We start from the raw sequence: 13,438 nt of genomic DNA on the forward strand, positions 1-13,438 counted from the left end.
TTCTTACATAAATTATGTTTTCTTTCATGTAATTAGCAAGAGTCCATGAGCTAGTGACGTATGGGATAATGATTACCCAAGATGTGGATCTTTCCACACAAGAGTCACTAGAGAGGGAGGGATAAAATAAAGACAGCCAATTCCTGCTGAAAAATAATCCACACCCAAAATAAAGTTTAACGAAAAACATAAGCAGAAGATTCAAACTGAAACCGCTGCCTGAAGTACTTTTCTACCAAAAACTGCTTCAGAAGAAGAAAATACATCAAAATGGTAGAATTTAGTAAAAGTATGCAAAGAGGACCAAGTTGCTGCTTTGCAAATCTGATCAACCGAAGCTTCATTCCTAAACGCCCAGGAAGTAGAAACTGACCTAGTAGAATGAGCTGTAATTCTCTGAGGCGGAGTTTTACCCGACTCAACATAGGCAAGATGAATTAAAGATTTCAACCAAGATGCCAAAGTAATGGCAGAAGCTTTCTGGCCTTTTCTAGAACCGGAAAAGATAACAAATAGACTAGAAGTCTTTCTGAAAGATTTAGTAGCTTCAACATAATATTTCAAAGCTCTAACAACATCCAAAGAATGCAACGATTTCTCCTTAGAATTCTTAGGATTAGGACATAATGAAGGAACCACAATTTCTCTACTAATGTTGTTGGAATTCACAACTTTAGGTAAAAATTCAAAAGAAGTTCGCAACACCGCCTTATCCTGATGAAAAATCAGAAAAGGAGACTCACAAGAAAGAGCAGATAATTCAGAAACTCTTCTGGCAGAAGAGATGGCCAAAGGAACAAAACTTTCCAAGAAAGTAATTTAATGTCCAATGAATGCATAGGTTCAAACGGAGGAGCTTGAAGAGCCCCCAGAACCAAATTCAAACTCCAAGGAGGAGAAATTGACTTAATGACAGGTTTTATACGAACCAAAGCTTGTACAAAACAATGAATATCAGGAAGAATAGCAATCTTTCTGTGAAAAAGAACAGAAAGAGCAGAGATTTGTCCTTTCAAGGAACTTGCGGACAAACCTTTATCTAAACCATCCTGAAGAAACTGTAAAATTCTCCGAATTCTAAAAGAATGCCAAGAAAAATGATGAGAAATACACCAAGAAATATAAGTCTTCCAGACTCTATAATATATCTCTCTAGATACAGATTTACGAGCCTGTAACATAGTATTAATCACAGCGTCAGAGAAACCTCTTTGACGAAGAATCAAGCGTTCAATCTCCATACCTTTAAATTTAAGGATTTCAGATCCTGATGGAAAAAAGGACCTTGTGACAGAAGGGCTGGTCTTAACGGAAGAGTCCACGGTTGGCAAGAGGCCATCCGGACAAGATCCGCATACCAAAACCTGTGAGGCCATGCCGGAGCTACCAGCAGAACAAACGAGCATTCCTTCAGAATCTTGGAGATTACTCTTGGAAGAAGAACTAGAGGCGGAAAGATATAGGCAGGATGATACTTCCAAGGAAGTGATAATGCATCCACTGCCTCCGCCTGAGGATCCCGGGATCTGGACAGATACCTGGGAAGTTTCTTGTTTAGATGGGACGCCATCAAATCTATTTCTGGAAGTTCCCACTTTTGAACGATCGGAAGAAATACCTCTGGGTGAAGAGACCATTCGCCCGGATGCAACGTTTGGCGACTGAGATAATCCGCTTCCCAATTGTCTACACCTGGGATATGAACCGCAGAGATTAGACAGGAGCTGGATTCCGCCCAAACCAAAATTCGAGATACTTCTTTCATAGCCAGAGGACTGTGAGTTCCTCCTTGATGATTGATGTATGCCACAGTTGTGACATTGTCTGTCTGAAAACAAATGAACGATTCTCTCTTCAGAAGAGGCCAAAACTGAAGAGCTCTGAAAATTGCACGGAGTTCCAAAATATTGATCGGTAATCTCACCTCCTGAGATTCCCAAACTCCTTGTGCCGTCAGAGATCCCCACACAGCTCCCCAACCTGTGAGACTTGCATCTGTTGAAATTACAGTCCAGGTCGGAAGCACAAAAGAAGCCCCCTGAATTAAACGATGGTGATCTGTCCACCACGTTAGAGAGTGTCGAACAATCGGTTTTAAAGATATTAATTGAGATATCTTTGTGTAATCCTTGCACCATTGATTCAGCATACAAAGCTGAAGAGGTCGCATGTGAAAACGAGCAAAGGGGATCGCGTCCGATGCAGCAGTCATAAGACCTAGAATTTCCATGCATAAGGCTACCGAAGGGAATGATTGTGACTGAAGGTTTCGACAAGCTGCCATCAGTTTTAGACGCCTCTTGTCTGTTAAAGACAGAGTCATGGACACTGAATCTATTTGGAAACCCAGAAAGGTTACCCTTGTCTGAGGAATCAATGAACTTTTTGGTAAATTGATCCTCCAACCATGATCTTGAAGAAACAACACAAGTCGATTCGTATGAAATTCTGCTAAATGTAAAGACTGAGCAAGTACCAAGATATCGTCCAAATAAGGAAATACCACAATACCCTGTTCTCTGATTACAGACAGAAGGGCACCGAGAACCTTTGTAAAAATTCTTGGAGCTGTAGCAAGGCCAAACGGCAGAGCCACAAACTGGTAATGCTTGTCCAGAAAAGAGAATCTCAGGAACCGATAATGATCCGGATGAATCTGAATATGCAGATATGCATCCTGTAAATCTATTGTGGCCATATAATTCCCTTGCTGAACAAAAGGCAAGATAGTCCTTACAGTTACCATCTTGAACGTTGGTATCCTTACATAACGATTCAATATTTTTAGATCCAGAACTTGTCTGAAGGAATTCTCCTTCTTTGGTACAATGAAGAGATTTGAATAAAACCCCATCCCCTGTTCCTGAACTGGAACTGGCATAATTACTCCAGTCAACTCTAGATCTGAAACACAATTCAGAAATGCTTGAGCTTTTACTGGATTTACTGGGACACGGGAAAGAAAAAAATCTCTTTGCAGGAGGTCTCATCTTGAAACCAATTCTGTACCCTTCTGAAACAATGTTCTGAATCCAAAGATTGTGAACAGAATTGATCCAAATTTCTTTGAAAAAACGTAAGCTGCCCCCTACCAGCTGAGCTGGAATGAGGGCCGCACCTTCATGTGGACTTAGAAGCAGGCTTTGCCTTTCTGGCTGGCTTGGATTTATTCCAGATTGGAGATGGTTTCCAAACTGAAACTGCTCCTGAGGATGAAGGATCAGGTTTTTGTTCTTTGTTGAAACGAAAGGAACGAAAACGATTATTAGCTCTGTTTTTACCCTTAGATTTTTTATCCTGTGGTAAAAAAGTTCCTTTCCCACCAGTAACAGTTGAAATAATAGAATCCAACTGAGAACCAAATAATTTGTTACCCTGGAAAGAAATGGAAAGTAGAGTTGATTTAGAAGCCATATCAGCATTCCAAGTCTTAAGCCATAAAGCTCTTCTAGCTAAAATAGCTAGAGACATAAACCTGACATCAACTCTGATAATATCAAAGATGGCATCACAGATAAAATTATTAGCATGCTGAAGAAGAATAATAATATCATGAGAATCATGATGTGTTACTTGTTGCGCTAAGGTTTCCAACCAAAAAGTTGAAGCTGCAGCAACATCAGCCAAAGATATAGCAGGTCTAAGAAGATTACCTGAACACAGATAAGCTTTTCTTAGAAAGGATTCAATTTTCCTATCTAAAGGATCCTTAAACGAAGTACCATCTGACGTAGGAATAGTAGTACGTTTAGCAAGGGTAGAAATAGCCCCATCAACTTTAGGGATTTTGTCCCAAAATTCTAATCTGTCAGACGGCACAGGATATAATTGCTTAAAACGTTTAGAAGGAGTAAATGAATTACCCAATTTATCCCATTCTTTGGAAATTACTGCAGAAATAGCATTAGGAACAGGAAAAACTTCTGGAATAACCACAGGAGATTTAAATACCTTATCCAAACGTTTAGAATTAGTATCAAGAGGACCAGAATCCTCTATTTCTAAAGCAATTAGAACTTCTTTAAGTAAAGAACGAATAAATTCCATTTTAAATAAATATGAAGATTTATCAGCATCAACCTCTGAGACAGAATCCTCTGAACCAGAAGAGTCATCAGAATCAGAATGATGATGTTCATTTAAAAATTCATCTGTAGGGAGAGAAGTTTTAAAAGATTTTTTACGTTTACTAGAAGGAGAAATAACAGACATAGCCTTCTTTATGGATTCAGAAACAAAATCTCTTATGTTATCAGGAACATTCTGCACCTTAGATGTTGAAGGAACTGCAACAGGCAATGGTACTTTACTAAAGGAAATATTATCTGCATTAACAAGTTTGTCATGACAATCAATACAAACAACAGCTGGAGGAATAGCTACCAAAAGTTTACAGCAGATACACTTAGCTTTGGTAGATCCAGCACTAGACAGCGATTTTCCTGTAGTATCTTCTGACTCAGATGCAACGTGAGACATCTTGCAATATGTAGGAGAAAAAACAACAACATATAAAGCAAAATTGATCAAATTCCTTAAATGACAGTTTCAGGAATGGGAAAAAATGCCAAAGAACAAGCTTCTAGCAACCAGAAGCAATGAAAAATGAGACTTAAATAATGTGGAGACAAAAGCGACGCCCATATTTTTTAGCGCCAAATAAGACGCCCACATTATTTGGCGCCTAAATGCTTTTTGGCGCCAAAAATGACGCCACATCCGGAACGCCGACATTTTTGGCGCAAAATAACGTCAAAAAATGACGCAACTTCCGGCGACACGTATGACGCCGGAAACGGAAAAGAATTTTTGCGCCAAAAAAGTCCGCGCCAAGAATGACGCAATAAAATGAAGCATTTTCAGCCCCCGCGAGCCTAACAGCCCACAGGGAAAATAGTCAAATTTTTCAAGGTAAGAAAAAATGATTAAATCAAATGCATTATCCCAAATATGAAACTGACTGTCTGAAAAATAAGGAAAGTTGAACATTCTGAGTCAAGGCAAATAAATGTTTGAATACATATATTTAGAACTTTATAAACAAAGTGCCCAACCATAGCTTAGAGTGTCACAGAAAATAAGATTTACTTACCCCAGGACACTCATCTACATGTTTGTAGAAAGCCAAACCAGTACTGAAACGAGAATCAGCAGAGGTAATGGTATATATAAGAGTATATCGTCGATCTGAAAAGGGAGGTAAGAGATGAATCTCTACGACCGATAACAGGGAACACTACAAATTCAACACAATAGGAGTTTAAAGTGAAAGTAAATCCTAGCGTTTTACAAACGCTAGGATTTACTATTGAAACAAATAAAGGGCACTTTTATTCATGAAGTATAAGATACTTCATGTAGAAAGCTGCTTTATTAGATTCAATTGATCGCCGCTCTTAGCTCCTACAGCAGAGCACGGCTAAAAAAAAATTTGGCTAAGAGTTGACGTTTTCACCTCTTAGCCAATAGCAGTGCGGTAAATCCGGCTCCCATGGGTGTCAAGCCGGATTTACCGCACGGCTATTGGCTAAGAGGTGAAAAAGTCACTTAGCCAAAAATGTTTTTAGCCGTGGGCTGCTGTAGCAGCTAAAAACAGCGATCGATTGAATCAAATAAAGCAGCTTTCTACATGAAGTATCTTATACTTCATGAATGAAAGTGCCCTTTATTTGTTTCAATAGTAAATCCTAGCGTTTGTACAACGCTAGGATTTACTTTCACTTTAAAGAATCTGGAAATGGTCAGAAATTCCTGCAATATTTCTCTATTAAAAAGGACATAAAAGTGAGCAATGTAATATTGAACTAGTACTATGACCATGAGTTTAACCCCTACAAAGGGGTTAAAAAGGGACAGAAAACATCTTTTAATTACATGACATTTCTGGTGTCTTGCTAAATGTCTGCAAAACAGCTTGTTTGCTGCAATTGTTTTTCAGTAGCAAAACACCACCCATCACTTGCCTTATTAGGAAGAACCTATCTAGTTTAGAATCTGCAGACAGCAAGGCTAGCCATAGTCATTATTAGACTTGCTCAGCACGAATTACTTTTGGACAAATATTATGAAATTTTAGTTTTCAAAATATTCATTTGCTGCACTATTCGGTACTCTGCAACATTTACATTAGTATTTGTTAAAACGGAGGTAAATGTTCCTTTATTGCAGGTATAAAAAAAAAAAGTATCACCTGCAGGTTTATACTTACCTACAGCACGCTGGGGCAAACAGTGCTAATCCTATTAATGCGGCCCTGACCTTAGTAAAGGAGGGTCGGAATTAGCGCAGCTCCCCAGTGCGCTATAGGTCATTTAAAGTAAACTAATGTATACTAATGAATTTTGTTGGTATATATTCATATTCTTTCAAATTAGTAAGTGTATTCCGATATTCGTTTAGTGAACAAATGCAATTATGTTAATTTAATATAAAATGTTTTGCATTTGTTATAGATTGAAGCCAATTAGGGTTAGCCTTGAAAAGTCAGTAGGGTGCATTCCAAGTTCTGAGAATCACAAAAACCCTAATTTATTTAGAGCTAAATTACATAAACTGGGGGCAAAATAAATAATAAAAAGTTGCTTCATTACGCATAATTAAATATGTCCTTTAAAAATCTCAAGGTATTTACTGTCCCTTTAAAGTAAGCTACAAAGCAACAATGTATGTACTTATTGGGACCATGCAGAACACATATGGTGAGCCAATGAGAAGAGGCATATATATGTAGCCACCAATCATCAGCTAGCTCCCAGCACTGCACTGCTGCCCAGGAGCCTACCTAGGTATGCTTAAAAAAAGGAACATAGTAAGTTTGAATACAGAAGTAAAAATATTTTAAAACTGCACTCTAAAACATAAAAGTTTAATTTTGACTTTTATGCCCTTTTAAAAGGGGACCAAAAAAACTATATTTTGGTTTTAACGCTGTTTTTCTTTTATAACATGTAATGTACTATAACAAGTGTTCAATAAAAATCTATTTCAATTAAAAGGGGCCAAAAAATATTTTTAAAAAAACAAAACAAAAAAAAAAAAAAAAAAACACACCTTTCAAAGTGATGTTACTTGAGTAACATCAAGCCATCATCTTCTCATTCCTAAAACCATAAAGCTGAATTTACACTGAACTGAAGACTGCTGGAATGAGTCAGCTCATTCATAGATTTCTGCATGAGAGGCCGGCTCAGTGTAAAACAATATATTCCCAAACTGGATCCCTCTTACAGAGATAAGATGCCGAGTCAAGTTCAAAAGAGTCAATTTTAAACTAAATCCTGACATTTTAAGTATCAGTTACACCCACATGGTTCCCATGAGCTACAGTTCTAAATACACACACAAGTACAACCCAATGAGGCAGTGAACTAAAGAAAATTTACTCTGGGTCAAGCAAATAAGCGCACATTTTCAACCTAAAAGTCTACTGATCTGCAGTAAACAATACTGCATCATATCACAGTCCAATGAGCAAGAGATAAGAGAGATAGCTTTAAATAAATATTTAAAGACTACAAAAAAAAAGGGTTACACAATCACAGACAATGCAGCTTCACATATGCATGCACTAAACATTATGGTCTCTGGTCATTTTGTACAGAATCAGACTAATGCTAGCTAAAGGAGAAGAATAACATTACATAACATTAACCACATGATCAAAAATACAAACAAACCACATCTTCAAAATATACTCTCACATTTCCTAACTGAAGGTATAACCAACAAATATAAAACTATTGAACCAGCTCAACAAATATTTTTAAATAATATATATGACAAAAGTAGTTAGTTATAGTGGTGCAGACCCAACGGACTATATTAATTTAAACTAAAGAAGATAGATACCAAGGATATAATAAACCTTGTATGAAAAGAGTGCTGAAGTCCCATTCTTTAAAGTAATAATAATAAATTATTTTATTCACACACATTCACTGATAGGCATAATCCATTACTGCGGCATAATAAACACACAATCCATTCCTCAAGAAATATGTCTCCCCCCTTCCTCTTCTCTTAGACCTGTATCAGGGTCAAGATGTAGGCGTAAGCCTCGAGGGATAATTCTATTTTTGACATAATTTTCAAGGCTTGAAGTTGCAGCCCTCGTTTTAACTTGTTTTATTAGTAAATTTCTATATCTTTTAAAACATTGATGAATATTTACCGGTTGTTCTTCTCCATTTTTGGAGGAACAGATACTAAGATTGTTTGACAAGGTTTCAGAGAGGTCAGCCTCCCATTGCTCATCTGAAAGGGTGAACACCATGGTATGCCTCAGCAACAGAGCCGCCAAAACAAGAGTGTGTATGAACAATTTCTTAAAAAAATTGATATACATATATATTTTCAAAATTACAAATTTTGGGCATACCATGGCGTTCACCCTTTCAAATGAGCAATGGGAGGCTGACCTCTCTGAAACCTGGTCAAACAATCTTAGTATCTGTTCCTCCGAAAATGGAGAAGAACGACCGGTAAAAATTCATCAATATTTTAAAAGATATAGAAATTTACTAATAAAACAAGTTAAAACGAGGGCTGCAACTTCAAGCCTTGAAAATTATGTCAAAAATAAAATTATCCCTCGAGGCTTACGCTTACATCTTGACCCTGATACAGGTCTAAGAGAAGAGGAAGGGGGGGAGACATATTTCTTGAGGAATGGATTGTGTGTTTATTATGCCCCAGTAATGGATTATGCCTATCAGTGAATGTGTGTGAATAAAATAAAATTTATTATTACTTAAGAGTGCTGAAGTCCCATTCTTTACATACAAGATTTAGTATATCCTTGGTATATAACCAAACAAACCTATAAATATTATATATTTTCTTAGAGCAGCATTATCCTAACATTAAAGGGATAGGAAACCACAAAATTGTCTTCATGATTTGGATAGAACATACAATTTTAAACAACTTTTCAATTTACTTCTATTATCAAATTTGCTTCATTCTCTTGTTAGCCTTTGCTAAAACACTGCACTACATACAGCTAGATGAACACATATAGTTAGCCAATCACAAGAGACAAGTGTGCAGGCACCAATCAGCAGCCATCTTCCACTAGTGTATGATATGTGTGTGTTTTTTTTTTTAGTTTTTTTTTTAATAAGGGATACCGAGAGAACGAAGAATATTTGAAAATATAAGTTATTTTTAAAATGTCTTAAAATGACATGCTCTATCTGAATCATGCAAGTTTAATTTTGACTTTCCTATCCCTTTAACTCTATAATCCTAAAATTATCCTAATTCTAAAGTTTAAGACCAAAAACAGCAGTGATTTTAGACAGGGAATATGTACATGAAGTGTTTATGAAACTATATTCTATTTAAATGGACACTAGAACAAGAAAAAAAAAATCAGACATAATGATGCATTCAAAATAACCTGAGGATAATATACAAATGAATTATTTTAAATTATATATTAGTTGTTTAAACATGGGGGAAATATATATATATAAATATATAGGTTCCATATATCAAATGGGTGCCACCATGATGTAACAATTATCCTAGGTTAAAAAATAAAAAATCTCCCTACTGAGGTCAATTTGAGACAGTTATAAATGAGCTGAAAAGTAACAATCACAAAGGGTTTAGTGCCCCTTTGGGTTTTTTTTTTTTGGTTTTTTTTAATCGATGTATGCATAAAAAAATAATATAATCAGAATAACACTTTCTCTAGGCAAGTTGCAGTATCATATATATATATATATATATATATATATATATATATATACACACACATATACATATATATATATATATATATAAATATATATATATATATACATACATACATACAGGTAGCCCTCAGTTTACGCCGGGGTTAGGTTCCAGAAGGAATGGTTGTAAATTGAAACCGTTGTAAATTGAAACCCAGTTTATAATGTAAGTCAATGGTAAGTGAAGGAGTTAGGTTTCAGGCCCCTCTCAAAATTGTCATAAGTAACACCTAATACATTATTTTTAAAGCTTTGAAATGAAGAATGCAAATGCTTAACAGCATTATAAACCTAATAAAATAATCACACAACACGGAATATATAATTAAACTAAGTTAAAGGGACATTATACACTCATTTTTTCTTTGCATAAATGTTTTGTAGATAATCTATTTATATAGCCCATAAAGTATTTTTTTTTAATTACCGGTAATGTTTAGTTTTGCTTATTTTTAAATAACATTGCTCTGATTTTCAGACTCCTAACCAAGCCCCAAAGTTTTATGTGAATACGCTCGACTACCTACTCCAGCTTGCTCCTGTTTGTGTAAAGGGTCTTTTCATATGCAAAAGAAGGGGGAGGGGGGGAGAGTGTCTTATTTGCCACTTGCAGTGGGCTTCCCAGCTACCTTTTCAACAGAGCCAAAGTGACAGCTTCTAAGTAAGTTTTTAAACAGTTTTATACTGGATTTTTATTTCAGTATCTGTGCATATTATTCTTTATAGTAGTGTCTATTACATGCAGTTATATGAAAATGAGTGTATACTGTCCCTTTAAATGAACAAAAACATTTTCTAAACAGCATTATAAACCTAATAAAATAATCACACAACACAGACTTCACTTGCATTTCTCTGCAAACAGTTCTTTCTATGCATTCCAATCTGGACTGATTTATAGACAGGAAGATCTTGTTCCTTTGAAATCTGCTTGATAGCTCAGGTCTGGTTAAACTGATTAATTTCAGCTTGCTTGGCTGCAACACAAGCGGACAGCTCCACCTATCGGCTATTTTAATCAATGCACTGCTTCTCAATGCTTTTCAATAGCAGTCACATGACTGGAAAAAAAGGTTGTTATTCTGAAACGGTGTAAATTGAACCGTTGTAAAACGAGGGCCACCTGTATGTATGTATGTATATATATATATATATATATATATATACACATACACACACTTGTTAAAAGGGACAGTCTATTCAAAATGAAACTTTCATGATTCAGATAGGGTGTGCAATTTTAAACAACTTTCCAATTTACTTTTATCATCAAATGTGCTTTGTTCTCTTGATATTCTTTGTTAAAAGCTAAACCTAGGTAGGCTCATATGCTAATTTCTAAACCCTTGAAGACCGCCTCTTATCTCAGAGCATTTTGACAGTTCTTACAGCTAGACAGCGCTAGTCTAGATAACATTATTATGAGTCAGCACTAATTAACTAAAATGCAAGTCTGTCAAAAGAACTCAAATAAGGAGGCAGTCTGCAAAGGTAAAAAGTATATTAGTACAACCATGTTGGCTGTGCAAAACTGATAATAGCACAATGATTATGTTCCATGTTTATTCATTTTCAGACACAATTATGCTATAATGTAAAATATCGGGTTTATACAATTTAAATGAAACTGGGTGAACTAGGATGAAGAAAACATCTATACACTGTAGACAAGTGTAATCAATTCTGGGTACAAAAAAAGATCTGCACAACCCAAAGTACACTGCATGCTAAAAAAAAAAATAGAATAATATCTTAAATAATAATTACTATTTATAAATCAAGGAATTTGATTAGTGTAGGAATGTTTAATGATGTACAAAACAATTAGATATGTATTGTATAGCTGAAACCCTGCCTCTGCTCATTCATAACGCAAGCTGTCTGAATAACAATTACTATAGCTAAGACTGATGTGTAGCAAATAGGCAAAACCAGTAAAGAGGTGTGTCAAACAATGCTGAATATGCAGTAATTGGTTATTATATGGGTAGGTAAGGGGAAAGGTGTGTTACTTGTACATATGAATGTATCATTTACTGTAATACACAGTATATACACTGGGCAAGTTACACTGTGAAATCTAGAAATTCATTACAGCTATAATAATTAAACAATGAAACAAACTCATAATGAACTAATCAAGTTATTCACTTTTTATGAGGCTATAAGATTAGAGTAAAATATCAAGTGCAACTGCGAATTTAGTCAACTTTTCAGATGTGAGACAATCGCTGTTGTCAATTGTACTAAAGTAAATGGGGGAGCAACTATCCTGATGCGAGAGATAAGACAGGTGAGCAGATGAAACTGAGGGGGCCGTTTTCCTAACCCAATAGGTGAAAGTATCTGCCCTAATGTAACTGCACTGCTGGTATGTGAGGTTAAGGGCAGCTGCCATGGTACTGAGAGACGCACAAGTCCTGACTGATGCTACTAAAAACAAGTAGCGTTGGTATTGTAATGCGTGTAAACAGTACCCAAGGTGACAAGCGCTGTTAGTTAGCGAGCAGGTGCACTGATGCTGACATGGATGAAACTGCCCTGAAGTAAGTGGGCGGCTATCATCAAGTGTGTGAAGGGGACATACGTGCTAATGAAGTCTAACGTCCTGAGAGCGGGAATTAGCTTTGGTACTGATCTATGTACGAGCAGTTGTTTTATTGCGTTTATTGGAGTGATGTTAAAACTGCGTTCAATGAGGATAAAATGTTGTGCTTGGTAAGGACTACTCTTTAGCCGTAATAGGTTCGAGTAGTTACCCTCGCGAGGTGTTACCAGATATCCTGGCATGCTAATGCTGAGGTATATGATGGTATAAAGGTTGGTTGGTAGGTAGCAAGAGACATACACTTACCTAGTCCGGTTCTCCTGGTAGCTCTCCTCACTCACTGCTCCTTTTGTTGCTGCATCCGAGCCTCCTCTTCCTGCTGCTGCTGCCTCTCCTCACCATCTGCTGACATGGGTACATCACCAGCCGGTTCTCCCATTGGATCAGCTCATGCCACGTGCCCACCCTGCCAGCCAACTCCCAATCAAATTACACTTCCACTATCTGACCCGCCTACTGATACACGTATTCTGACAGCCGCAAAGGCGCACGGGAATTGTAGTTATAATGTAAACGTAAAAACATTTTCAATGTTTTATTTACAGTCACAAAGTGGTTAGAATTTTATGTTTGCAGTTATTGGCAAAGTAGTTGTTTCTTTTATTTATTTACATTTACCCGATGTAACTGATTTATATTTAATATTTACATTTAGAAAATTCTTATGAATTGTCATTTTTGTTTCTCCAATTCGATTTATAATTATTTTTGTTTGCTTTAATTTTTAGGATCAGTGAAGAAGTATGTGTTGTAATGTGACTTGTCCAATTGTCTGTATGTTGGAGGTGGTTAGGAGTGTGTCATGATGCATGAGTACACTGGAGGAGATTAATCAATGACTGTACATGTTCTTGCAGAGCAAAAATATTATGAACTCAGTTTAGATTTGTGTGACATGACAATGAGAAAATAAACCATGTAACGATTATACATTAAAATCACAAGCAGTGATGATTGTAACATTATACATTTTTAAAAAGGTTATTCTAGTAAAAAAATATGAAGTTTAAATACTCCTAAAAGGGCCAATATAGTAATATTTTCAGTATAAATCAAATGTGTGTGTGTATATATATATATATATATATAT

General features: G+C 36.1%; 1 protein-coding gene across 2 annotated transcripts in view; it reads right to left on the reverse strand.

Moving 5' to 3' along the window:
• ACLY (ATP citrate lyase) overlaps window positions 1-12,729 on the reverse strand; it is a 179,777-nt gene extending 167,048 nt beyond the window's left edge. For both annotated transcript variants that reach the window (XM_053698912.1, XM_053698904.1), the window contains exon 1: window positions 12,595-12,729. The gene's annotated coding sequence lies outside the window, so the exon portion shown is untranslated. The remainder of the gene's footprint in view (window positions 1-12,594) is intronic.
• Between the last annotated feature and the right edge of the window lie 709 nt (window positions 12,730-13,438).

This window comes from Bombina bombina, chromosome 1 (genome assembly GCF_027579735.1).
Source record: "Bombina bombina isolate aBomBom1 chromosome 1, aBomBom1.pri, whole genome shotgun sequence".
NCBI classification, from domain to species: domain Eukaryota; kingdom Metazoa; phylum Chordata; class Amphibia; order Anura; family Bombinatoridae; genus Bombina; species Bombina bombina.